The 26,244-nt window shown below is 36.3% G+C and overlaps 1 protein-coding gene across 2 annotated transcripts in view; it reads left to right on the top strand.

Moving 5' to 3' along the window:
- TBXAS1 (thromboxane A synthase 1) overlaps window positions 1-26,244 on the top strand; it is a 238,679-nt gene that overhangs the window by 78,764 nt on the left and 133,671 nt on the right. The window lies entirely within an intron of this gene.

The raw sequence follows: 26,244 nt of genomic DNA, 5'->3' as shown, positions 1-26,244 counted from the left end.
CTGGATCCCATCAGTTATCATTCCTCAATTACAAGGGTCTTCAAACTTGGCAAGTTTAAGATTTGTGGACTTCAACTCCCAGAATTCCTGAGCTAACATGACTGGAGGAGGAATTCTGGAAGTTGAAGCCCACAAGTCTTAAAGTTGTCAAGTTTGAAGACCTCTGCTCAATTAGATGGAACACAGAATTTGCCCCTTCTTCCAGTTCATCTAAAAGGTTGCTTACTGGGGACATAAATTTGCTAATTAAGGTTTACAGCAAGGTGATAAGGTAGTTTTGAATCTATTGTAAGCAGTTACAAAACTAAGGGAATCAACACATCAAGATGTAGTATGAGAGGGATAATATTCTTAACTATAGAGATGTGCAAATTCGCCAGTTGAAAAACATGCCTCTGGACCCAAAACACGTATCTGGGACTCTTTTTTTAAAAATATTTTTTTTATTAATTTTCAATAAACAAACATACACAAACAAAACATAAAACATGAAAACATAAAACTTCTTTTTGGAAAGCGGCTTAGTCCCGGGTTACATCTTTTTGTACAGACATAAATCAAATTCATGCTCACTTTATATACCATTTCATATCTTCTTTACCATTCTACATTTTCTATATAGCTTCGTCCCTCTTTTCACTCTCTTAATTCTATTTTATTTATTTCATCTCAATTTAAATCATTATACTTGTATCTTTTGTCTGTTCTATTTCAATGATCTATGATCTTTTCTCATTAACACAAAATTTCTCCTGTAATCACTGATTGAAGTATGACGCCTTTATATCTTCCCCCTAAATTTAACACTTAAAATAATATATAATTTTCATTCTGATTCTGCTTAGTACATTCTAAAGCTACGTACTATATTTTAAAATAGGAAAATAATAAGTTTATAATACAATTAAAATAATCCATAGCAAATTAAACTCTATCATTAAATCTTAAGCATTTTACACATTCCTTTTAATATTTTATCCCATTTTATAATCATATAATGTTCCAATTTTCTAACATTATTTCAAATACAAATACAACAATACAGTCTTATGTACTTTTGCAGAATCTCTTTTTTAATTATATTTTTACCCATTATCTCTGAATAAATCCTATTTCTTTACATCTTGTTTCAAACCTTTGTAACTTCTCTTCCCTTTTTCTCTTCCTTTCTTCTCCAATCTAGTCTTTTTACCACCACCACCCCGTCTCTTGATCTCCACCCTCTTAATCTCCACCCTCTTCTGTATTCCTCTTTTCTGTTGCTTTCTGACATTGTATCGATTTTTCACCTTATTTTTCCCTTTTTTTGGTGGGCTTCCAGTTTGGTGGGCTTCCAGCAGCTTCCGGTTTGCAAGGCTTCGGCGGCGGCAGGAATCCGCGATCGTGCGTGGTCCCTGCTGCGCTCGCTGCTGGAGTGTCCCCAATCCAGCCGGATTTGTGGGCTAATAGTTACCCCGTAGAGGTAACTGAAGACAGGGGAGATCCAGCAGGGGTCTGGGGGAATCGCAACCCCCTTCCTCTGCTGGCTTAACTCCCTTTTCCAAAAGCGGTGGAGCGGCAGTCAGCAATGGCCGCCACAAAGAAGCTTTCATCCGAACAAGAATGTGCAGGAGGAAGCTGAGAAAGTGAAAGCTTTTGGCTGAACCGGGATAACAAGTAACATTTAAATACCCTGGAATTTTAATTTCATTAAAGATACATTGTTCCCAACGAAGATCGGAAAACGCGGCGGGGGAAAGTTAAAAGGGAAAGTTTGTTTTTTCTCACTCTCCTTCCTTACGGTGATAGCAGATGGAAATCGGAAAAACCCGTTTTGGCACCAGCAGGTAATTAAATTGGAAAACTAAAGCCAAGGGGACATTAAAGATTTCTGAACATTGGAATTAAAAAATATTTTTTTTTTTTTGCTATAAGTGGGAAGGGAGAGGAAAAGAATTAATATTAAGATTTTGCTGGAGGAGGCTGCTTGGAACTTATAAGATCAGAGTTAAATTGTAACAAGACTTCTAAAAGATATACTTTGGAACTTTGCAATTGAACTGTACCCCAGGAAGAGAAAGTATAAAAAGAAGAAAGTGCTAAATGAAACAGTTTGTGTCTATTTGGATTGCTTGGTGACTTTGGGACCTTTGGAAATTATTATTTGAAAGACTAAAAACATTTGGGTTGTTTAAAATTTTTTCACAATGGCATTACTTGTTGATGAACTGAAAATGGAATTTAAAAAGCTAAAAGAAGAGGAACAAGAAGGGAAGGGCTCTTCTGGATCTGTTTTTCATTTCTTAGAAATGGTGATTTCTACCTATCAGAAATTACAAGAACAAGAAGGTTGGGATGAAGAAGAAGAAGCCATCTTTAATGAACAAACAACTTTAGCTGGGGAAGAAAAGGGAAATAGGGGAAAGAGAATGGAGAATTTAAGACTTAAAAAAACAACAACAAAAAAAGGAAAACACGTATCTGGTACTCTTTGAAACACCTCCAGCACAGAGGATTTACTTTTGGAGACCATTGAACTGCTTGGTGTTGAGGATAAGCAGAAGGTATTGAGGTTCTCCAAAATATTATGAATCTTGCATATGCCTCATTCCATAATATTGCTTGCCTTCAGACAGAGGAGGTAGAGCGTGATGGTCTGGGGCTAAGAAAGGAAGAAAAAGAAGTTTCTTTAATAATACTATAATAACTGTACTTTTATTGTAATCTCTAAGTTTCATACAGATAAATTATGAACCAAAATATAGGCATATCACACATTCTTTGAGCTTGTAATGATCCTAGAATGTATTTGATTTGTTCAATTACTTTATTTAATTTTTTACTTCTCTGTCTGAAGAATTCTGGATAACTCCATTCTGCAGACTTCCTATATGAGTGAACACAAACTTTCTCTTTTCAGTTTTGTGGAAGGTCATGTAGCAGATTCTTGTTAGCACTGTGAAATGTTTACTAAGCAGGCTTATCACAGTGGTTCATCCTGTTTGTGAGCCACTGTTTGAACAGCAGACTATAAAGTCATCGTAGAATTCCAGACCTCCTAACATGTCCTAATATACTTGCCTCCAGATTCCTCATTGAAAATTGCACTCATGCCATTTACCATGGTATCTTTCTAAATCCTTTGCAATGGTTTACAGTGGTTCCATTTCTTCCTGAGTTGGTGGGCTAGTTGATAATTTAAGTTAACTCAATTTAGATACTGCCCAATTTCAACTGGCTCTGGAAGATATCAATAAAACCAACAACATAAAAACAGAATATAACAATTAGAATTAAAAATGTAAAGTGAATCTAACAACCACAAACAAAAAAAAAGAGCCCCACCCACTTAACCCAAGGCCAGGAGCCATGTTTTTAAGATTTTCCACAAAGAAGAGTGTCTTGGCTGATGCAAAACCAGAAAGTTGAATGAACACTGTTTTAAGAATAGTACACCCTCTTTCAAGCTCAACCAGGACTTGGTAAAATAAACTAGGTTAGTTTCTACATTCTCAGAATGTCCCTTCAAGACTTCTCATGTTCAATCCTTTTGCTTAAGCAAATATCATGCTTTATCCTCTTTACTCAAAGATTTGCTGTTGTTTTTTACTATCATCTGAAAGAAAAGCTCTGTCTGAAGATACATTGTGTTATAACTTTCATTGTTTCTATAGGACCTGGTCGATTCATCATCATTTAAAAGGAGATGATTAGTTCCCTCGTGTCTTCTAAATTCTGTCAAATGAGCTATCTGTTTTGCCCCACCAATGTTCAGGGGAGCACCCAGACACTTAACACTCCTTCAGAAAGCTTCCACAGTTAGAATAGATTTGTCAGATGAGACAAAATACATACAGTAATTTCCAATGGAACACTTTTAGTTTCTCACAATTATTATAATTTGTATATGACTTCTGTTAAACTAATACAGCTATGACATTTCAGCTTTATCTTCTCAATATTTTTTTTCATTTATAAGGACTGACCTCCCATTTTCCTGAAAATGTGCTTTTTAATGCTAAATGATGACACTTGCATTTAAAGCCATTAAAAACAAAATTCCAAAATCTTCAAATGTCATATCTCTGCAATTTTAAATAACAAAGTTTCTCAAGTGATACATGTTTAATCACTTTTAAGCCTTTACTGATTACAAAAAAAGAGAATGCTAATTATTTTAAGTGCCATATTCTAGATGTTGAAATATTTTAATTAGTGCTAAATATTGATAAGAAATTTTTGTGTGTTATCTTTCTTTTGTTACCATTTGTTATTATATTATGATATTCAATAATTTATGTTAATGATACAAAACCTCTTAAGATTTTGATTTATTTCTGTCTTAGACACAGATTATTCGTTCTTTAGTATTTAGCATTTACTTTTTTCAAGAACTTTGCACTTTATAAGTTTTTGCTAAAATCTAGATTTCTAGCAATTCTTTCGTCCCTCCTTCACCCTCCCTAAAAAATAAATTGGTAGCACATCTGTTCACTCCATACCTGAGTGAAAAGATCTGCTGCTTTGAAGAAAGGCCAATGTTGGCAAAAGCACAAAAACATTTTCTAAAAAAATTCTAAAGGGAAGTGATACTTCCAAAATAATAGTGAATGGAATGCTGAATTAAAATAATTTTCTAAAGTTTACAAATAGATAAAAATAATAATACAAACAATACAGGTAGCCTTTGTCTTATGACCACAATTAAACTGAAACAGCCTTAGTCAAATAGTATTTTTCTGTTGTCTTAATAGGTCTCTGCTACTATATTAATTATAATGCTTAATTCTCTCTGGTTCCCTCTGGTTAACCTTCAAAGTAGTCTCTTCTCATATATTCATTTTCTATGCTCTCTCTGAAATACTTAATGCTGACTGTTTAGTATAATGAAACATCCAAATTTAAAAAATGATAAAAGTGGAAAATCATAATACAGTCATCTGTCTTAAGTATCATGTATCACTCTAGGACCTAGGCCATCCAGAAATGTTCAACAATTTCCAAACATTCAATAGCTTCCAGAAGACAAAACTCAGTTTAAATTGTAAATTATTTCAAAATACAGATACTGCCACAAAATAGCAGTTCCTTAGTACATGGGGAAATTATGACATAGTTGTTTTCCTTTTTAATCCCTTTCCTTTTAATCAGTTAAAACAAGTACATTTCTATATCTCTGTTCAGAAGTTTATACTTTAAACTTATTTTGTTTCTAGTGAATATATGTAGATGTATAGTATACAAAACATAGATTTCTTTGTTTTAGCTAAAGCAGCCACCATTTTGGCTTGACAATCATTTTGTGAATGGAAAAGTCCCTCATGGCCACCATATCACACAGAACATACCTTCTGAAATCCAAATATGTTCTGACTACAACTGGCTAAAATATCTTCCTTCTTATGTGTGATAGGGGATTGCTTGCTATATTCAATTTGTATATATTTATAATTTCATTAAAACAATTAACTTTTAAAAATGCCCCAAAACAGAAAAAAGAATGTTAACCTACTGTAGTTGCTTTTAAAAGATTATTTTTAACAGTTTAAACTAATTTTTCTAGCTGGTTCATCCATTAGAGATCGCATGCCTCTTTGTTATTAAAAAGAGTGCCAACATTTGAGCACATGTAGTATTCCATTACTATGGAGCAAATTGACATAGAAAAGTGTGGAGGTGAATAATATGGAGAGTGCCAGAAGCATTTTATTTGCTAGAAACAAACAGCAGTTGTGACATTGTTCCAGATTTCTGAGGTGAATTTTTGACAGAAGCTTTCAGGAAATGAAGCTCATACTGGGGAACAAATTGGTTGTTGTGACATTAGACCCCACTCTAGAGTGTCTGTTAATGGATCTGAGAACTTTAGAGAAGTAAAAATAACAACAAACTAAGTACTGAAAACTGAAGAGTAACCAAATTCATCCCCTCAGCTGGATACAGACTAGTAACAAGTTTTTTCAACCAGTTTGCATACAGTTGCCAAGAAGTCAGCATGGAAATGTCCATAAAGTCTTTAGAAGCTGAGCTTCATTCAAAGAAAACTTTGCTTCTGTTAGGCAGTCATGAAGAGATTAATTTTTCTTTAAAGAAATCCAGTCCAGCAGTTGCTTCAAACATAGTTGTTTGTTAACTGATAGGCATTTTGGCTACTATAGCTAAGTGAGGTTGTTGAGGTTCTTCGACATCTAGGGTGTCTCTAGGAAGGGCAGGAGAAGAGTTGATGTGCATCTCTGGAAACTTGCCTCTCAGCTGCTGGGACCTTACTTTGACTTGTTTCAATCAGTTTACAAGATGTCTCCCTGACTTTTTCCTAACTGACCGGGGAAATGAGATTAGGGCTTCCGTGATCCTAAAGACAAGACATTGTGCATGCATAAGTGCATAATCGTGCCTACCATCCCTGTCCTATTGTCCCCAATTTTAGTTCCTATTTCTTATATTTAAACTTATGTTTATTCTTATTTCTATTGTATTGTAAGCTTTTCACAGAATAAATAAACAAACAAACAAATACATAAATAAAAATGCACAAACTTTGTTTGCTGTTTTGAAGAATGCTCTCCAAATGTAAGTAGCATGTAAATGAAGAAATGGATGGAACAGACGAAAACTGAATGTGATTCCATTTAAATTGAATTAAAATAACATTTCATTAGATGACTAATTAATAATGGATATACTCCCTGAATGTTTAGCCAGTTTCCTCTTCTGCTACTGCTGAATATACCATCTGATGGCAACTATTAGAATAGTTCTAGAGGCCATATCCATGGTATTTATGAGCTGTATACATTATATATTGCATTTCTTTATTTCCCCTCTTGTATCGCTACAGATGGTGGCAGTGGAGAGGAAAATTCATTTCATGTCCATCATGGGTAAATAAAATAAATTGTCAAAATATAGAAAACTCTCTGTGGGAGTGCTGATTTTATAATCCTTTGAAACTCTGATTCTTGGGTAGCAGAAGAGATTATACCATTTACTGAAGTACAAGGAAAATGCGTTTTGTGTTTTTATTCTTGGCACACAAATTGTTGGCGGGTGTTGTGGGATACACACAATCCTGTGTAGACTCAGTATTGCTATGCTTGAGAAATGCATCATCTCCTGTCACTCAAGAAGCCTTGCTAGTGCTCATTTTTGCAATTCTCATGGTTCTTATGAATGCTGATAATGAATGCTATGTGGAAGCGTTATATGTATAACTGACTTCAAGGGTTTGACATGACAGCGCTGGAGAAGAAGCTGTATTTTATGCATTCCAGATTGAAAACTGTTTTCAAATGAATATGAAGAGCTTCATTTACGCCTTCCTTCATTTTCATGAAAGCAGAGCTTTGAAAATTGAACCTTTATTACCTTTATTATTTTTGTTTCCTAAGGTCACTTGAATCATTTGACTGATAGGATCACAACTTGTTTTCTTTCAGTATGAACTGGTCTCCTTGACAACAGGATGTCAAATCAACTTTTCAGCTTTAATCAAGTCAGAACAACATGCTGTAGTCTGTCTATTCTGAAAGCCTTCAAGTTCTGGGAAATTATTTCAGTTCAGGTTTTGTAGGGCCCATTTTTTTCTCCCCTTTCTTTAGATAACCTTTAGTTCTGGGTGTGTGTTTGAAAAATCAAGCCCGGTTTTATATATGGAATGTCCAAATGCAAACAAATTTCATTGTTCACTGAAACCTAAAAGAATGGGAATTCACATAACTGCATCAAAACATTTGGTATGAGTTCAGTGGTGGAAAGTATATTTTGTACACATTAATTACTAAATACAGTTATGGTATTTGCAATTTAAGAGGTCTGGGAGAAAGTGATAGGAAACACTAAAATCTGAATTGTCGCCAAATAAAACAATATTGACTTCAAGGAATACAGAATACAGAATAACAAAGTTGCAAGAGACCTTGGCGGTCTTCTAGTCCAGGGGTCTCCAACCTTGGCAACTTTAAGACTTGTGGACTTCAACGTCCAGAATTCCTCAGCCAGCAAAGCTGACTGGAGAATTCTGGGAGTTGAAGTCCACAAGTCTTAAAGTTACCAAGGTTGGAGACCCCTGTTCTAGTCCAACTGCCTGCTTAAGCAAGAGACTCTAGAGCAGGGCTGTCAAACTGGAAGCCCACAGGCCAGATGCATCACGTGTAGGCCACGCCTACCCCGGCTCCGCAAAGACAAAAAACATTTCAATACAGCACAATTTGTCACGTGACACGATCAAGTTTGACAACGTCTATACCATTTAAGAGCCATGGTGGCGCAGTGGATAGAATGCAATATTGCAGGCTAATTCTGATGTCTGCCGACTGCCAGCCGTTCGGCAGTTCAGTTCTCACCAGCTCAGTGTTGACTCAGCCTTCCATCTTTCGAGGTCAGTAAAATGAGGACCCAGATTGTTGGGAACAATATGTTGACTCTGTAAACTGCTTAGAGATGGCTGTAAAGCACTGTGAAGCAGTATATAAGTCTAAGGGCTATTGCTATTTTAGACAAATGACTGTCCAGCCTCTTCTCAAAAGACTCCAGTGTTGGAGCGCCCACAACTTCTGAAGGCAAGCTGTTCCATTGGTTGACTGTTCTTACTGTCCGGAAATGTATCCTTAGTTCTAGGTTGTTTCTCTCCTTTTTCAGTTTTCATCCATTGCTTTTTGTCTTGCCTTCTGGTGCTTTGGAAAATAGGTTGATTTTCCCCCACTCTTTGTGGCAGCCCCTCAATTGGAACACTGCAATCATGTCAAATAGCATACTAGAACAAATAGTCCACTTGAATATATTTCCCATCATTCATGCTTAAAATATCCTCATATCATGAAAGGCAATGTTTGTGCTAATTTTCTTGGAATGGGCAAAAAGAAATAAAAAATGAGACTGCCCCAAACCTAGAAAAGTCAAAGGAGGCAATATAGCTTGAGTGAACAAATACATTGGAATCATATTTTACCAAAGAGCCAGTTTAGTGTAGTGATTAAAACATTGGGCTAGAAACCGGAAGACCATGAGTTCTAGTCCTGCTTTCCAGCCAGGTGACCTGTTCCAGTCACACACTTACAATCCTAAGAAGGAGGCAAGGGGGAAACTTCTGAAGAAAGTTATTAAGAAAACTGCGGCAGCTTGTCTAGGCAGTTGCCAGGAGTCGATACTGAATCAAAAGGCACAAAGTCTATCAGTCAGTCAGTCAGTCACAATGGATTGGATTCTCATACCATACGGTATTCAGCCAAATCTTCCCTTGGATAAGCTGCATGTTCATATAAGGATGAATGACATCACTAGTGATTATGAGCTGCATGTTCATTTAGTGGCATGGGTGACAGATCATAGTGTGTTGTCATGCACAATTATTCATATGTGAATGTGTGCATCTAACTGTAAAAGTTATTCTTCCCTCTTTTATTAGAGTTTTGTAAGCAGTTGCTCATATTTTTGTTTATACTTAACATACATACTAACCCATCTAGCTGTTTCCTTTTGGAGTAAACAGTATTATTCATAACTCAGGGGAAAAAAGTAAAAAGAGCAGGCCTGCAAAATTAAAGACTCGAGATAAGAAAATGAAAAAGAGACCCAGTTAAATCTTGTTTATACCAACAAACCATCATACCTTTCCATACCAATCTATCCTTAGAAATCATTCTTACTTCCACAGTGTCCACTTGTTTACTTAAGAGAATAGAAGAAAAGCTTACAGCTGCTGAACAGACAGCTGGCTACTCGCTAATATATCCCCCTGCAGGGACAGAGACCATAAGGATTTTCATTTCCTGAAGAGCCCCATTTTGATTTTATATACCAAATAAATAAACAAATGTGAACATAGGTCCCTGTTTTTCAGAGATGCATGTTCTTATTTATTTATTTATTTATTTATTTATTTATTTATTTATTTATTTATTTGTAAGCCTACATAACATCTACATATATTGCTTTCTTATTCTGCTGATTTCACATTTAACAAGACTGATCCTTGAATCCTGACTTGAAATGAGTTTCAAGAATAATTTTTTTCCTACCTTTTGTTGCCCTACAGGCTGGATGCAGAATCCTGGGGTACTGTATGTGGATTTAGCTTTAACCCAGCAAAACAATTGTGGTATTTTTATAGCAAAACAAACTGAAAATCCGGAGAACAGCTGTGTTGTTTCTCAGTTTGTATTGGGACCAAACATAAGTTACTTTTTCAGAAAACAGATTGCTTATATAGCTTAGAATTATGTAAAAACGAGGCTGAACTGGAAAGAGGCGGTTGTCCCAATGTCACGGTCAACCATACTTAGGAAAGGAAGGAATTAATTGGTCAAGTGCCCTGGAGAAATATAGGAGAGCAGCAAAATCAGAGTTGCCAATGTTATATATATAAAATGGGAAAAGAAATGTGATGAGGTATGTAAAATCAAAAAGTCAGCAATTTACACAGTGCCTACCATCTCCACTTCTTTCTTTTTTTCTTTGGGGACATTGCTCACGTTGGTACATTATTTATGTAAATAGACTGAATATGGATGAACAGTTGTGTGTTTGTAAAACAGAAACACATACAGGAATGTTGCTCACACAGACACTGTAGGCACATAAAATCTTTATCCAACTGATCAAAGTAATACATTAATAGTTATATTCACTGTATTTAATTTTAATCATTTCTGTGTTAAGAAAATGTGCATGATATGAAATATTTTTAGTCACTTGATAGTGAGGTGATAATATTGAAATTTAATGAAATAACTAAATAAATAAACAAACAAACTGGTTTTTTTTCAGTGTACAAAAGAGAATGTCATATTTGAAACAACCCTTCCCTCATAGCAGTAGGCTAGGCCACTAAAAACTTTGCCATTTCACAAAAGGTTAGCCAGATAAAAGCTGTCTTTTTTCAAATGCAGGCAAAATGAGCCTCAGATGAGCTGAGTTAAAATGTCACAACCAAACACAGGTAATGAAATGGACAAATAACAATGGGAACTGGCTTCGAAAAACATTTAAAAACACTCTTGTTTTCCAGGGGTTGCCAAGATAAAGTATTGTCCACAGTTTCTTCCTCTCAAGCAGGAGAGGTGACCTCTTATTTTATTAGCATCACATTTCTATTCAGAGCTGAGAAGCCCAATCCTATTAACTGCTTTCATTATGCATTAATGAAATGGAATACTGATTCAGCTAATCAGCAGCAGCAAAAGATGACATATGCTCACCGATGTAGTTCTGGTACAGCCTGTTACAACAATAGGAGCCAAAACAATCTTGGAATTCTAGGATGCCCACCCACCAAACAAGATGCTCTCTGCTAATGTCTCATTTTTTTAAAAGGTAATCCAGGCTTACCAACCTGATAGTTTTCAGATATGTCAGGTCTATATGATCCCCCAGAATTCCCTCTGGGCGGTGTACAATTTAATCAATAAAATTAAGCTTTAAAAATGGAGTAATTTAAGATTAACTTTTTTAAAAACTATAAAACAACATTATAAAATTTCAAAAGATAAAGAGTTCCAAGATTGGGAGGTTAGCAGTAGTTAATACAGGTGTGTCTGTGGAGTGTTCTCATGGGGCCAATCAGTCCCATGGTTTTGGAGGGGCCCTGTGACCCACCACCCCAAGACTGCACATTATGCATTATACACTTAACTTGCAAGTCATATAATGAGTGTTTTAAATTACTCTTTCTTCAAATACATCCCTGCCTTGATTAAACAATTTTAATAATTTGCCCATTCCATTAACTGCATTCTCCCCATATCTGCACAGTATCCCAAATATTTGTTTTCATTCCCAGATTCTTTTTGTATGAGCCCTTGGCTTCATTGTAAGATTAATATAAGTGATTTTCCGTCATTAGATTGGACTTTATTCATGTAAACCAGGGATGTCTAACATGCATCATCATGGCGGTATCACATGACATATCACAACTTTTTCCCTTTTTGCTAAACCGGGTGTGGGCATGGCCAGCGTGTGATGCATCTGGGCCACAGTCCACAAGTTTGATACCTTTGATGTAAACTAATATGTCTGTTCATAAATTGGTTTCCGCATTGTGTTAGTACACGATGTGGTTGTTTGGTTCTGATTTAGTGTTATATTGAACCCAAATGCTGCACTTTTGAAATCATAGTTTATTATGATGTATGAACTAAGCATTAGTTACTGTCTCAGTTTTAATTGCAGATACATCTGGGATAATTTACATGCAAAAGATGTGCTTTTGTGTTATAGCCACTCTTCAAATGTGATGGACCCTATATCTGCTCATATATCTAGTATGCAGAATAGAGAAATGTTATTTCATTTGACTTATTTAATATAATTTCTGTACCAAACTCAAACTGAGTTATAGAAGAGAAACAATGAGAATTAGACTCAGTGTCAAAGCAGAGTTAAGGAAAAGTAGCAGGAAAAAAAACCTGTGCTGCCTGTATATAATATCAAATCATTTCCTTAATGCTGTCATTTATTTATTTATTTATTTATTTATTTATTTATTTATTTGATTTGCCAATTGTTTACAAGATAATAAGTATAAGTGTATACATAGTTGTGAATACATGAAATGGGTACATATAAGAAAAATAAAAGAGGAATAAGAGAAACAATAGGACAGGGACGGTAGGCACGTTGGTGCGCTTATGCACGCCCCCTACAGACCTCTTAGGAAAGGGGTGAGGTCAATAGTAGACAGTCTAAGGTTAAAGTTTTTGGGGTTTGGGAAGAAACTACAGAGTCGGGTAGAGTATTCCAGACATTGACCACTCTATTGCTGAAGTCGTATTTCCTGCAATCAAGTTTGGTGCGGTTAACTTTGAGTTTGTATCTATTGTGTGCTCTTGTGTTGTTATGGTTGAAGCTGAAGTATTCATTGACAGGTAGGACATTGCAATGTATGATTTTATATACCATGCTTAAATCAGACCGAAGACGGCATAATTCAAGGTTTTCTAGTTCTAGAATTTCAAGTCTGGTGGCATAAGGTATTCTACAACGAGTAGAGGAGTGGAGAACTCTTCTTGTGAAATATTTCTGGACTTTCTCAATTGTGCTAATATCAGATACGTAATGTGGGTTCCAGACTGATGAACTGTATTCGAGTATTGGTCTAGCAAATGTTTTGTATGCTCTGGTTAGTAGTGTGATATTACCAGAGAAAAAGCTACGTAGGATTAGGTTAACAACTCTTAATGCCTTTTTGGCTATGTAGTTGCAGTGGGCTCTAGCACTTAGATCATTAGAGGTGAGTATTCCAAGGTCCTTTACAGAGCTTGGGTCATCAACAAGATCTTGACTATTCAGCTTGTATTTTATTTTCTGCACAATTCCACTGATACTGGAAGAAATGGAACAACAGATTGCATGTGTGGTTCATTTTAATATCTTCTGTGGTTTTGATTGACGCAAACAACATTTCAGGGCCTTGAATTCCCTTGTTGTCTTCCTTTACTTGAGCATATCTTCTCATCTGCTTTTCTGGTCAGTCCCACTTTAACTGTGTGAGTTTTTACAACTCAATTTTTAAGTGGCACTGAATGTTTTTGTTTGTTTGTTTTGTCTTTAATAAAAAAAATCACGCAAGTGTATTAAGGATGCTTTAACACATATTCTTCACATATTTAAAAAACGCTCCACCCATAAAGTGTTGAAAGTTGATTGCAATTCTACATGTAGCTTACAACACAATAGCAATTACCGAGAGGCATTAAAAAGCTTTCCGTCTAGAAGTACCCTTGAATTAGCAGCTGTAGCAGAACAGGCTATTACTTACTGACCCTTAAGTAAGCGGTTTATTGCAGGCCTTCATGATTGGCTATTTTTGGAAAAACTGTACAAACAGCATTCACTGAAAGCTTGATTTAGCAGTGTTGTATACTTAACAACTCAAACTTTTCTTCCTTTTTCAATATTTTTAAAATGTAGACGTGATAAAAAATGTTTTTGGATTATATGGGAACATAATAATAACATAGGGTCACTTTTTAAGGCAGGGTGTTCAACATTTCACTGTGGAATTTTTAGAAAAAAATAATAAAGTGTAACAAATGCTGATGTGTTTAGAGTGTCATTTAAAAGAGCAAGCTGAAAGAATAGTTGTCTGTATGCAATATCATATAAAAAATGTTGTCGCAGCCTTGCCTGTTTTCATTACCAGGAAGGAAAGGAAAGGAAGGGAATAGGGGAGATTGATGGGTGGAATTATTTTTCTTATACTTCATTCAGTCGTCACTTTTTCTACGGGCTTTGTATGCAATCCAAATACCACATATGCATACAATCAAATGAAAATAGCTAAATGTATTTGTATATCTGTATATATTTATAGAGAAGTGGGGAGGAGTTCTAAAAGTTCATACACATACGAAAATTTCATTTAAAGTCAGTGGGACACTTCCTTATGTCCGCTGCAAAATCTGTTCAATTGTTGTTTCTTTCTGTAAGCTGCTAATTTTCAAGAGCAAGATACTGTAGTGATACAATAAGGGGCAACTATGTGTATGTAAATCTGAAATAGCATGCCATGTGTCATGCCCCTGGTGGAGACTGACTCTGAGGGAGAGGAGGAATAGCCGACAGGGAATGGAAGTGTGGCTCCAGAGGTTGTGGAGGAGGCTGGGAAAGGGCAGAGGCTGGCTGGGCAATCAGAGGAGGACCCAGGCCCATCCCCTCTCCATCCTAGGGTACGCAGGGAGGAGAGGATAAGGGAGAGACGTGGTCTACTGGGAAGGAGAGGGCCTTGATCCTCTTCATGGGCTGCAGCTGTGACAACTGAATAAGAGGACGAACATGCGTATGGGCGAGTGCTGGAAACAAAGCATGGAAGTATCTCTAGTTTATTGTTCCTCTCTGAGTTTGGTGTCCTTCCCAGTGTATATTCTAATATCTGTGGACGTCTTCAAGCCCTTATCTTGTCTGGTTTGTGTGGTTTTTTTTACTTTTTATAATTTAAATGCATTTCTTCCTTCTTGTAACTGCTTGTGTGGGAGTTTTTTGTCTGCAGTCAAGGATATTTGGAGCTTGGAAGCAAAGTGAAGGAATAAAAAGGGTTTACCTGTTTTTTGTGACTGTGTTTATTTTATATCCCACCCTGGGTCATCGCACCATGTATTCCTGCCCCTGCTTCCAGTTTGCAGTTCTGATTACTTTAATTTGGATGAAATTTGAAACTCCGTTCACTTGACAGTTATTGATAATATGCAATAAGGCTTGAAAACTATGCTAAAATTTCTTTTTAAAAAATTAATCATCTGCGGTCTAGGTATAGCCTATGCACAAAGCAAGCTTTCTGGTATGCTGTCATTGGTGCAATTATGGGAGAAAACCCTTAAATGAACTATCAGTAGAAATAGCCACATGCAGTTCTTTAAATTATTTTGATAATTGTCTGAATGGACTTTTTGTCTATTGGGCTTGTTGTCAGCACCCTGAACAGATAACAGCCCAAGCACCTTTCTTGATTTAATACAAATTTATTCTTTAAGTTACTAATGAAATGATATATATTTTTTTTAAAAAAATCCCTGGTGGAAGATAGGTATGAAGTTTCTCGGTCCTGAATTACCATGCATTAGAAAACATAGCCCAGTTAATAAGAAAAATAATTCCACAAAAGTTTAATGTCAGAAATACTGCAAAGTTTTTGTGGAATTGTCTAGGTCAGTGATGGCTAACCTTTCTGTCCTTGCATGCCAAAAGTGTGCGCGCACACCAGCACCCATAAGGCAGGGGTGGGATTCAGATTTTTTAACAACCAGTTCTGTGAGCGTGACTTAGTTGGTGGGCATGGCTTGGTGGTCATGTGACTGGTTAGGCATAGCCAACTCAACATCATTCACATCGAGGGATGCATCTCCTCACCTGGCCTCTCATGACTGTGGGGATGCTGCAACAGTCATAAGTGTGAAAACGGTCATAAGTCACTTTTTTCAGTGCCATTGTAACTTTGAATGGTCACTCCACACAAGCAAAGTACCAGCAAAGGAGGAAAAAAACTCCAGAGAAGTTCCAGTGACAGGAAGTCTGTCCTGCCCAGAATGTAATAAGGGTTAATGGAGAGGCAGTTTCTGTAAGCAACACAGAATGTTTCCTTCCTGCCTTCCTTACAGAATTAGGCCAGTAATTTCTTCTATTAACCGGTTCTCCGAACTGCTTAGAATGTTAACAAGTGGTTCTAGCAAATAGGTGCAAACCTGTAGAATCCCACCCCTGCCATAAGGCAATGCACACGGGGACCCCCACACCCTCTGCACATGTGTGCATGACCCCCTGTACATGCCACACATCTCTGCACATGCACGCGCATCTCCTGCATGCACCCCCCACATGCATGGCAGCTACCCAACCAGCTGGCGGACGGGCAGTAATGCGCATCTGCGCAGTGGACCTGCTCTGGGGCAATGGCTCACGTGCTGGCGGAGATGGCTCTGCATGCCACTTCTGGCACACGTGCCATAGGTTCGCCATCACAGGTCTAGGTCAAAGGATATGATTAAGACCTGCTTAAAACAGAACATGTGGGAAATAATTGCTTGTTCAGTTAGGTCAATAATTGAACAGTGTTAGGAATGGGAATCCAGAAACCAGGGACAAGCCAGAAGGCAGGAACAAAAACAAGTCAGAACTGAAAGGCCTAAAATGCAAAATCAATGCATAATTTTGATTACATGGATATATTCAGACACAGCTTTCATATCAAACTAAACCAGAATGGAATTTGGTTAATTCATACAATGAATTTATGACAAACCCAAACATTGTGGTTTGCATATTGTTAAACTATGGTTTAGAATGCTCTGTGAACCAAATCTATACAGCTAAAAAAATTGGAGCCAGAAGAATTTACTGGCCAGGCTAGATACATGAATGGAATATAGGGCAATTCTTCACTGAGAAAGCTGCCATTTGTAGTTTATTGACTAATCATTGGCTATCTTCTTGAAGGATCAGAATTACTTCATAAGCACCTATTATTTCTGAATAACTGACTGCTTCTACATTCTAAATTAGATTGAACAAAACAATGTGCACAAGTCTGTTCTCAGATGTTTAACTTTATAAGAACAAGGGTCAACAAACTAGGTTTATTTTCAGCTCTTGGCATCTCTAGGTAGGGCTGGGAAAAAATCCTGCCTGAACCCAAAGAAGACTGTTGTTGACCAATTCTGGTTCAGAAAGTTTATGGATTCTAACTCAGCAGAAGATAGCTTCCTACTCTGTTTTTCCTCCCAATCCTACTCCAAAACCATGTAAAATGTGCCAGAGGAAAAAATAGTCTAAAGCAATAGCAACATATTAAGTGAGAGAAAGGATGTCCTTCACACGTCATACCTTTTCCCCACCCCCCTTTGAGGTAAACACTACATATATGTGATAAAGTACATTTCTTATAAATAATAAAATGGGCTAAGTTCACAATATGTATGCCAAGGACATACCTTTCTTCACCTAAGAAAAGCAAATTGCCAACCTGTGTTGCTTAATGTACCTATAATTATGATGCATGTAAAAATAGAAATGTACTTTCCTCCCTGTTTATTATCTGTAAGCAGCTTCTTTGCTGGCTCTTTTATTCTTTCCAGCCTCTCTGCCTCCTGAAGTCTTAAGGGTCATGTCCATTCTTGTAGCAATTTTAGAAATTTGCCATAGAATGCAATTACCTAATAAAAAATATGAGTACAACTATGCTTTCATTTAAAAATAGATGCACACAGACACTAAAGGTTCAAAATTGTTGGCTTTGTCAAAGCAACTTTCAAGCTTTTCATGGGGCTTATTAAATCACAACACATAAAAAAACACATACACATATATTAGGCAAGTAGTAATGGCTGAATATCTATTTTTAAAGAAATCAATGTGAGCTTTATTTGCTGGGAGATTCACTACCTGCTATGAATATGGCTATCTAAAGCTAAGAGACAGGATAACCTCACTCCCACTGTTTTCTTCAGAAATGAATGGACACTTTAGAAAAAAGCATTTCACCTCAGCGTGCTTGTTCCTCCCCTCCCCTCTCTTTTAAGAGGACAATTTCCCCCTTTTTCTCTCAGCCAGATAAAAGATAATATCGCTTTCCTTTGCATTTGGTTTTTCAGGTGCTGTCTGTGTGGCTCTGCCAGACATTGGTCTAAAGAATAAAGCAAGGCCTTGTTTTACATCCTGCTCTTTCTCCCTTTTTATTATGATGCATGCAACATGTTTGAAATGCATAGAACTGATAACAGAAAGGCAGATCAAAGCTGTCTGCAAGTTGATGGCCTTGCTATAAACAGAGAGAACGAGCACAGGTGTTTTCCCACATACAAGCCTCTTCTTTATGGAGTGCCTGTCTGTGAAGCGAGGCAGAACCTAAGTGGTGGCAAATGCACATTGTATAAAGACTTAATGCCTAATGTAGCATTAATGAATGACAGGGGAGGGGGGAAATAAGAAGATTTGGGATTGAATGTAAATAAGTCTACAAGAGTGATTAAAATGAAAAACAACTGTGACTATTTAGATATTGGTCCATGATTCTTATTATACAAATATACAAGTAGCAGACAAAATATTACAACCCCCCCCCCAAGGAATATTTGTACTTCACAATTGCCAAACTGAGGCCTGGAGTCCCTTGCTTAGATCTCGTCACCAACTTACAAGGTGTCTTTAATAAGCTAACATTCTTCTCCTGAACCCCATCATTTGCAATATATTGAGAATACTGCTGAGTTACTTTATTCAGTTGTTAAAAAGGATGAGCAAATAAGTATTGCTAAGAAAATGTACATTAAATGCTCAGAATATTTGAAGACTTTATCCAAGTGCTTGTTTTGATCAAATCCACTGGGCGATGCTACCATTATAGATAACAGCAATTTGTAATCTGGAGTATAGCATGCAAATAACAATGGCATGGTTTCTGAAATAATGAATGATCTAATGTTGGGTAAATTTTATTTACCATAAATTGTATTTCCTTAATGTGATGCCCTTTGGTTGTATATAAATAGGCCTCTAATATAATTGAACTAATTGGAGCTTTTTGAAACTAGATATCCGCAGAGATTTAATAGGACAAATAACTACATTACTATCTATATTTCTGATCAGAGAATGTGGCCGACTGCTTCTGTGATGGAGAGAGATCAAAATAAAAATAGAAAATAAGAATATGGTATAAAAACATTTTTTTCTAAAAGAAAGAGCTGAATCAGAAATTTCAGCAAAATGAGATATCCTCAATTGCTCAATAATCGGGCACAATATTTTGTTAGAAGCCTTCTTACATCTCAAACTTTATGTAAAATATTAACATGCACAACTCAGTAAGAGGGACCTTGGAGTGCTAGTGAACAATCACTTAAAGATAAGCCAGCATATGGGGCTTCCGGTTTGAGCTTCTTCGGCGACAAATAGAAATCCGCAATCATGCGTGGTTTCGGTCTGGGCTTGCCGCTGGAGCGCCCCGAGCTGGCTGGTTTCGGGGCTAAGCCACCCCATAGAGGGGGGAGACTGCCAGCAGGGTTGAGGAGACTGCCAGCAGGGTTGAGGAGAGCCACATCTCTCCTCCTCAGCTGGCCATTACTCCCTTTCCCGAAGATGGTTGCAGCGGTGGTCAGAAATGGCCACCTCAAAGAACTCGACCGAAAAAGAATGTGCAGGAGGAAGATAAGAAGTGAAAGTTTTAGCTGACTGGGTTAAATTGCAAAAGCAACAACTAAGGTACCCTGGAATTTAAATTAAAAAACAACAACATCGTTTCCAAAGAAGATTCTGAAGCAGCGAAGGAAAGTGAAAAGGGAAAGGTTTGGTTTTTTTTTTTCTTCTCTCCCTTTCCCTATACTGACAACTAAGAGACTTAAATAAGAAATCGGGGGAAAAAATCCGCTTTGACATCAATAGGCAATTAAGCTGAAAATAAAACAAAATGTCAAAGGGATAATAAAGATTTCTGGACACTAAAAAATTTTTATAAGCAGGAAAGGAGAGAAAAAGAATAAAAGGGCAGGATCTGGAAAAAAGGGAGGAGACTGCCTGGAATTAAAAGGAATCTACAGTAAAACTTCAACAAGACTTCTAAAAGATACATTTAACTGAAACTTGGCAACTAAATAGTAGAACCCCAGGAAGAGAAAGTGAAAAAAAAAGTAAAAAGAAACAGCTTGCATGTATTTGGATTACTTGGTGATCTTTGGATTCTTGGTTATTGCATTTGAATGACTAAAATTAATTGGGTGGTTGTTTAAAAATTTATACAATGGAACTACTTCTGGATGAATTGAAAATGGAACTTAAAAAGTACAAAGAAGATACACAAGAAGGGAGGGGTTCTTTTGGCTTCGTTTTTCAATTCTTAGAAATGGAGATTTGGAACTATGAGAAACAACAAGAAACGTCTGCAAAACAAGAAGACTGAGACAAAGAAGAAGCCATCTTTAATGAACAAGTAATTCTATGTGGGGAAGAAAAAGGAAAGGGGGGAAAGAGAATGGAGAATTTAAGACTTAAAAAAACAACCAAAGAAAAGAAAAATTGTTCGAAAAATAAGAATAATTTATTTATTTATTTATTTATTTGATTTGCCAATTGTTTACAAGATAATAAGTATAAGTGTATACATAGTTGTGAATACATGAAATGGGTACATATAAGAAAAATAAAAGAATAAGAGAAACAATAGGACAGGGACGGTGAGGCACGATGGTGCGCTTATGCACGCCCCCTACAGACCTCTTAGGAAAGGGGTGAGGTCAATAGTAGACAGTCTAAGGTTAAAGTTTTTGGGGTTTGGGAAGAGACTACAGAGTCGGGTAGAGTATTCCAGACATTGACCACTCTATTGCTGAAGTCGTATTTCCTGCAATCAAGTTTGGTGCGGTTTACTTTGAGTTTGTATCTATTGTGTGCTCTTGTGTTGTTATGGTTGAAGCTGAAGTATTCATTGACAGGTAGGACATTGCAATGTATGATTTTATATACCATGCTTAAGTCAGATCGAAGACGGCGTAATTCAAGGTTTTCTAGTTTTAGAATTTCAAGTCTGGTGGCATAAGGTATTCTACAACGAGTAGAAGAGTGGAGAACTCTTCTTGTGAAATATTTCTGGACTTTCTCAATTGTGCTAATATCAGATACGTAATGTGGGTTCCAGACTGATGAACTGTATTCGAGTATTGGTCTAGCAAATGTTTTGTATGCTCTGGTTAGTAGTGTGATATTACCAGAGAAAAAACTACGTAGGATTAGGTTAATAACTCTTAATGCCTTTTTGGCTATGTAGTTGCAGTGGGCTCTAGCACTTAGATCATTAGAGGTGAGTATTCCAAGGTCCTTTACAGAGCTTGGGTCATCAACAAGATCTTGACTATTCAGCTTGTATTTTATTTTCTGATTTTTTTTACCAATATGTAAGACAGAGCATTTATTTGTTGAGATTTGAAGTTGCCATTTGTTTGACCATTCAGATACATAGTCAAGATCTTTTTGTAGGGTAGCAGTATTGTCTGTGGTATTGAACAGCTTTACATCATCAGCGAAGAGAACGCAATTGCTCTTAATATGATCACAGAGGTTGTTTATGTAGAGTATGAAGAGAGTTGGTCCTAGAACACTGCCCTGGGGACACCACTATTGACAGGTACTGGATTTGATAGGACGCTCGATTTTGACCATTTGTTGTCTGTTTGACAGGAATGCTTCTATCCAGTTATTCAGTTGTCCAGAGATACCATAGGATTTTATTTTTAGGAGTAGTTTGTCGTGTACCACTGAATCAAAGGCTTTACAGAAGTCTATGTAGATTGCGTCTATTGCTTTTCCCTGGTCGAGTTGTGTCGTCCATATGTTTTTGCAGTGTAAGAGTTGCAGATTACAGGATAGTTTTTTCTGAAACCAAATTGTTTATTGGAGAGTAGGTTGTTTGTCTCTAAGTGGAGGATGATGCATTGGTTAATAATTGATTCCATGACTTTACAGGTGACGCAGCATAAGGAGATTGGCCTGTAATTTTCAACTAGGCTTGGCTCTCCCTTTTTGAAGATGGGGATGACTGTGGCTTGTGACCATAGGTTAGGCAAGGAGCTGGTCCTGAAAGATTTTTCAAAGATTATGCTTAGAGGTTTGGCTATGGCAGTGGATAGCTTTCTTAAGAAGTAGGCACATATTCCATCCGGTCCAATAGATAGAGATGGTTTTAGATTGCGTAGTGATTTTTCGACATTGTCTTCTGTGAAATCGATATGTATTAGATCATTGTTGTTATCTGTGGTACGGCTAGGAAATACTGGGCATGATCCATTGCTGTTTACAAATACTGAGCGAAGAATGTGTTAAAGATGTTGGCTTTAATGGTGTCGTCGTTGCAGTCTTTACCATCAGGTCCTATCAAGGGAGGGATGGACCTTGAGTCTTTTAGTTTGTTGTTTACAAAATTGTAAAAAGCTCGGGTGGAATTGGTGCTTAGAAGGTTTTCCTCTTGTTTAATGTGATAATTGGTGCATTCAGTCTTTATCTGGTGGCATAAATTTTTGTATCGGTTTTTGAAATTGGCAACGTGACCAGATTTGTTTTTCCGCCAGAGTGATCTCTTTTTGGATTGAAGTTTCCTTATTGATATGGGTAATCTGCTTTTTGTTTTGTTTTGGGAGTTGTTGTTGGAACATATAGTTTGATGACTCTTTTGACTTCAAGTAAAAATATGTTGTAATGGTCTTCAACGGTATTGCATCCAGTGAATAGAGATTGCCAATCAAGGGATGAGAGATGCGTTGTCTATAAGATCATAGTTGCCTTTTTGAAGTTACAATAGGGGATTACATCATTGTGGTGATTTTTGTGTGGATGTATGTTGAGACAAAAGTCAATCATATTGTGGTCACTACTGGAAAAGGGTTCTTTAGTTTGTATTCCGTAAATTAGGTTCAAACTGTTGCAGAAGATGAGATCGAGGCAGTTGTTTAGTCTAGTGTTGTTGATTACTAGTTGTTCCAGTCCCAGATTTGTAATAGCATTGTAGAAGGTTGTGTGTATGATTTCAGTTGTACAATCATTTAGGGTCCAGTCAATATGAGGTAGATTGAAATCACCAAGAAGGATAAAAGGGTATGGGCAGGATGCAGCCCATGTTAGTAATGTATTTAGCTTGTTTACATGTTCGATGTCATAATCAGGTGCTCTGTAACATAGTAAGAATCGAATTGTGATATTTGAGGATAGTTCACAGATGATGGTTTCAGGAAGGGCAAGCTCCTGGGTAACTTGGATATTTTTTAGATGTAAGGATTTTTTATAGAATATAGCAACACCACCTCCTCGACGATTTTCACGATCTGATCTGTAAACATGATAGTCTCTTACTGTGGTAATGGAGTCGGGGAGAGATGCATTGAGCCATGTTTCACAGACAAATATAATGTCGAAGTTAGCCATATTTAGGAGGAAGAGAAATTCAGGTATTTTATTCACAAGGCTTCTTGCATTGAGTAGTTTGCATTTAAGGCCGTCAGTAATTGGAATTGAGGTAGTTGGGGGCGTGCGTGCCTAGTCTTGGGTGATGGTGGATGGGTTGAGGTAGGGTTGTGGTTGAGGGTAAAAGCTGAGTATTGGGTTGCGTGGCTTACTTTTGATACAGTCAGCATGGTAGTCAATGTACAGGTCCTTCTCTCCATAATATTGGAAAGCAACAGAAGAGGGGAATACAGAAGAGAGTCATAGAGGTAGAGAGACGAGGGGGTAAAAAGGGGAGAGAGAAGAAGAGAGGGAAGAAGGAAAGGAAAAGAAGTTACAAATGACAGAAACATGATATAGAGAAACAGGGCCTATTTAGAGATAATGGGTGAAAATTTAACTGAAAAAAGGGATTCTGTAAAGGTACATAAGAATTGTATTGTTATATTAGTAATAGAAATAATTTTATAAAATTGGAAACAATGTATGATTAAAATGAGGGATAAAATAGTTACTGTAATCTAGTGAAATGTTTGTTAATAAAATAAATGAAATAAAATAAATGAGAAAATTGAATTAGGAAGGGACAGGAACATTTTAATTAGTTAATGTTTTATAAAATATAAGTGAAGGGGGGGAATTAATTATGGAAAGCTTATAACTGTTCCCATAGAAGTATGATATTTAATTGAAAAGTAATGTTAAAGAAGTTAAGATTTTAATGAATTTTAACATTAATGATAGAATTGAATTGGAATGGAATGTGTTGTTTTAATTACATATATTTATAATCTTTTTTATTAAAGAATATAGTGTGTATTTTAAGAATGTACCAAGCAGAATCCGAATGGAAGTTATGTATTATATTGAATGTTATAACTCTAAAGTATATATTGAAGCTTAAATAAGAGTTAAATGGATAAAATTAAAAGATATAAAGGTGTCATACTCCAATCAGCAGCTACAAGAGAAACTTTGTTTAATGAGAAAAGATAATATGAAATTGAAACAGGACAGACAAAAAGTATAAATATAATGATTTGAATTGAGACGAGATAATTAAAATAAAATTGAGAAAATTAAAAGAGGGGAGGAGCTATGTAGAAAATGTAAAACTGTAATAAGATATGGAATAGAACATAAAAATGAGCATGAAATTGAATTTGTCTGTACGAAGAAATGTAACCCGGGATTATGCTACTTTCAAAAAAGATGTTTTATTTGTATTTTTTTGTGAAAACTCAAATAAAATTTACAAAAAAAAAAAAAAAAAAAAGATAAGCCAGCATATGCAGCAGTAGCCAAAAAAGCTAATATCCTTGGTTGTATAAACAGAGGCATAGTATCAAAATCACATGAAGTATTAGTACCGCTTTATAAATCCTTAGTAAGATTACACCTGGACTATTGCATCCAGTTTTAGTCACCACATTACAAAAAAGATATTGAGACTTGGAAAAAGTGTGTAGAAGAAAAAAACTAAGATGATCAAGGCCTGGAGACAAAAACGTATGAAGAATGGTTGCAGGAATTGGATATGGCCACTCGAGAGAAAAGAAGGACTAGGGGTGGCATGATAGCAATGTTCCAATATTTCTTCCAGCTCTATTCTGATTGATTGACAACTCTTTCCCAATAATAACATCCACTGCTCACTAACATGGTCACTAATAACATTCTCTGTAGATTTCATATATGCTAAAAGGGATATAATTCTTCCTATTGAGTCTTTCCCATTACGTACTTTTGAAAAATGCTTTTTGTTTTATTTATACTAATTCTATTTATTCTACCTCTGACTGTTCTCCACTAGTTTAAAAACCACAAAATTGCATTGTAGTTAAAAGTAGACTTATTCTAATTCTAATTGTTTTGTAGTAGATTATCAGTAGTTCAAAATATATTGATCTACTAGGAGCCTAATTATGAAATGAGCAGGTTAGATGTTGCATGGTTATCCTGGTTATTCATGCATTAGGAAAAAGATGCAAGGTTCCTGTGTGTTAAGATGTGATTTCAAGAAACTTCCAAGGAGCAAGTTATATCCCTGGTAAATGGCCATTTTAGCAGTATGTGTTTTAAAAAAGAATAAGAAGGCACCCGCAAAAATAAAATAATAATAATATGGATAATGATTTTTCTAGGAACAAGAATGAGAAAGTCTATGAAAATAGAAGATGTCTTTTTTTGGTCTATTATTTTCTATAAATAGCCTTTTTGACATATCGGCCTGCTTATGCCCTCAGACTAGTTCCTTTTTTGCAATTCAGCTTTTATTTTGGCTGGGGGAGGGGGTGGCAATTCTACATTGTTTTGAACATATATTTCTCCTTCCCTCCCCAGGCTATACTGGTATAGAAAAAGTCTTGTGATGTAGTAGGTTCTTGTTTAATTAGATGTGTAAGTCTTTAGCTGACAACTGTTTTATCTGTGCACTTCTCTTTCATTTCACTATTTGGTTTCTTTGTTTGCTTGAAGCTTTATTTAGTACAGATAAATGAACAAATTGTTAGGACAGTGGAAGTGTGTGCAATATATCTTTAACTTTTCAATAATAATAGATATTTGCCTATAGGAATCGGTATTTGGGAGGTGTATGGGTTTTTTGTTTTTGAAGTATGTGATCTGTGCAACCCTTTAAAAACAAACATAAAATCGTAACATCTTGAAGGGTGATTACTTACATTATGCCGATCTAGACCTCTTCTCTCTCACAGTTTCTTTCTTCCTCCTTTTTAACGTGCAAGAAAACATACGCAGACATTAGTAACCCAGCAACCTAATTTGCGGGAACAAAATCTCTTTGGCTCCCTCTTGAGGTGATGTAACAGAATTGTTCTTGATAATCAAATG

The sequence above is a fragment of the Notechis scutatus genome, chromosome 6 (assembly GCF_049901735.1).
Source record: "Notechis scutatus isolate UNSWTSFEM ecotype Mainland chromosome 6, rNotScu1.2, whole genome shotgun sequence".
Classification (NCBI taxonomy): Eukaryota; Metazoa; Chordata; class Lepidosauria; order Squamata; family Elapidae; genus Notechis; species Notechis scutatus.
This window is presented reverse-complemented; position numbering and strand designations above follow the sequence as displayed.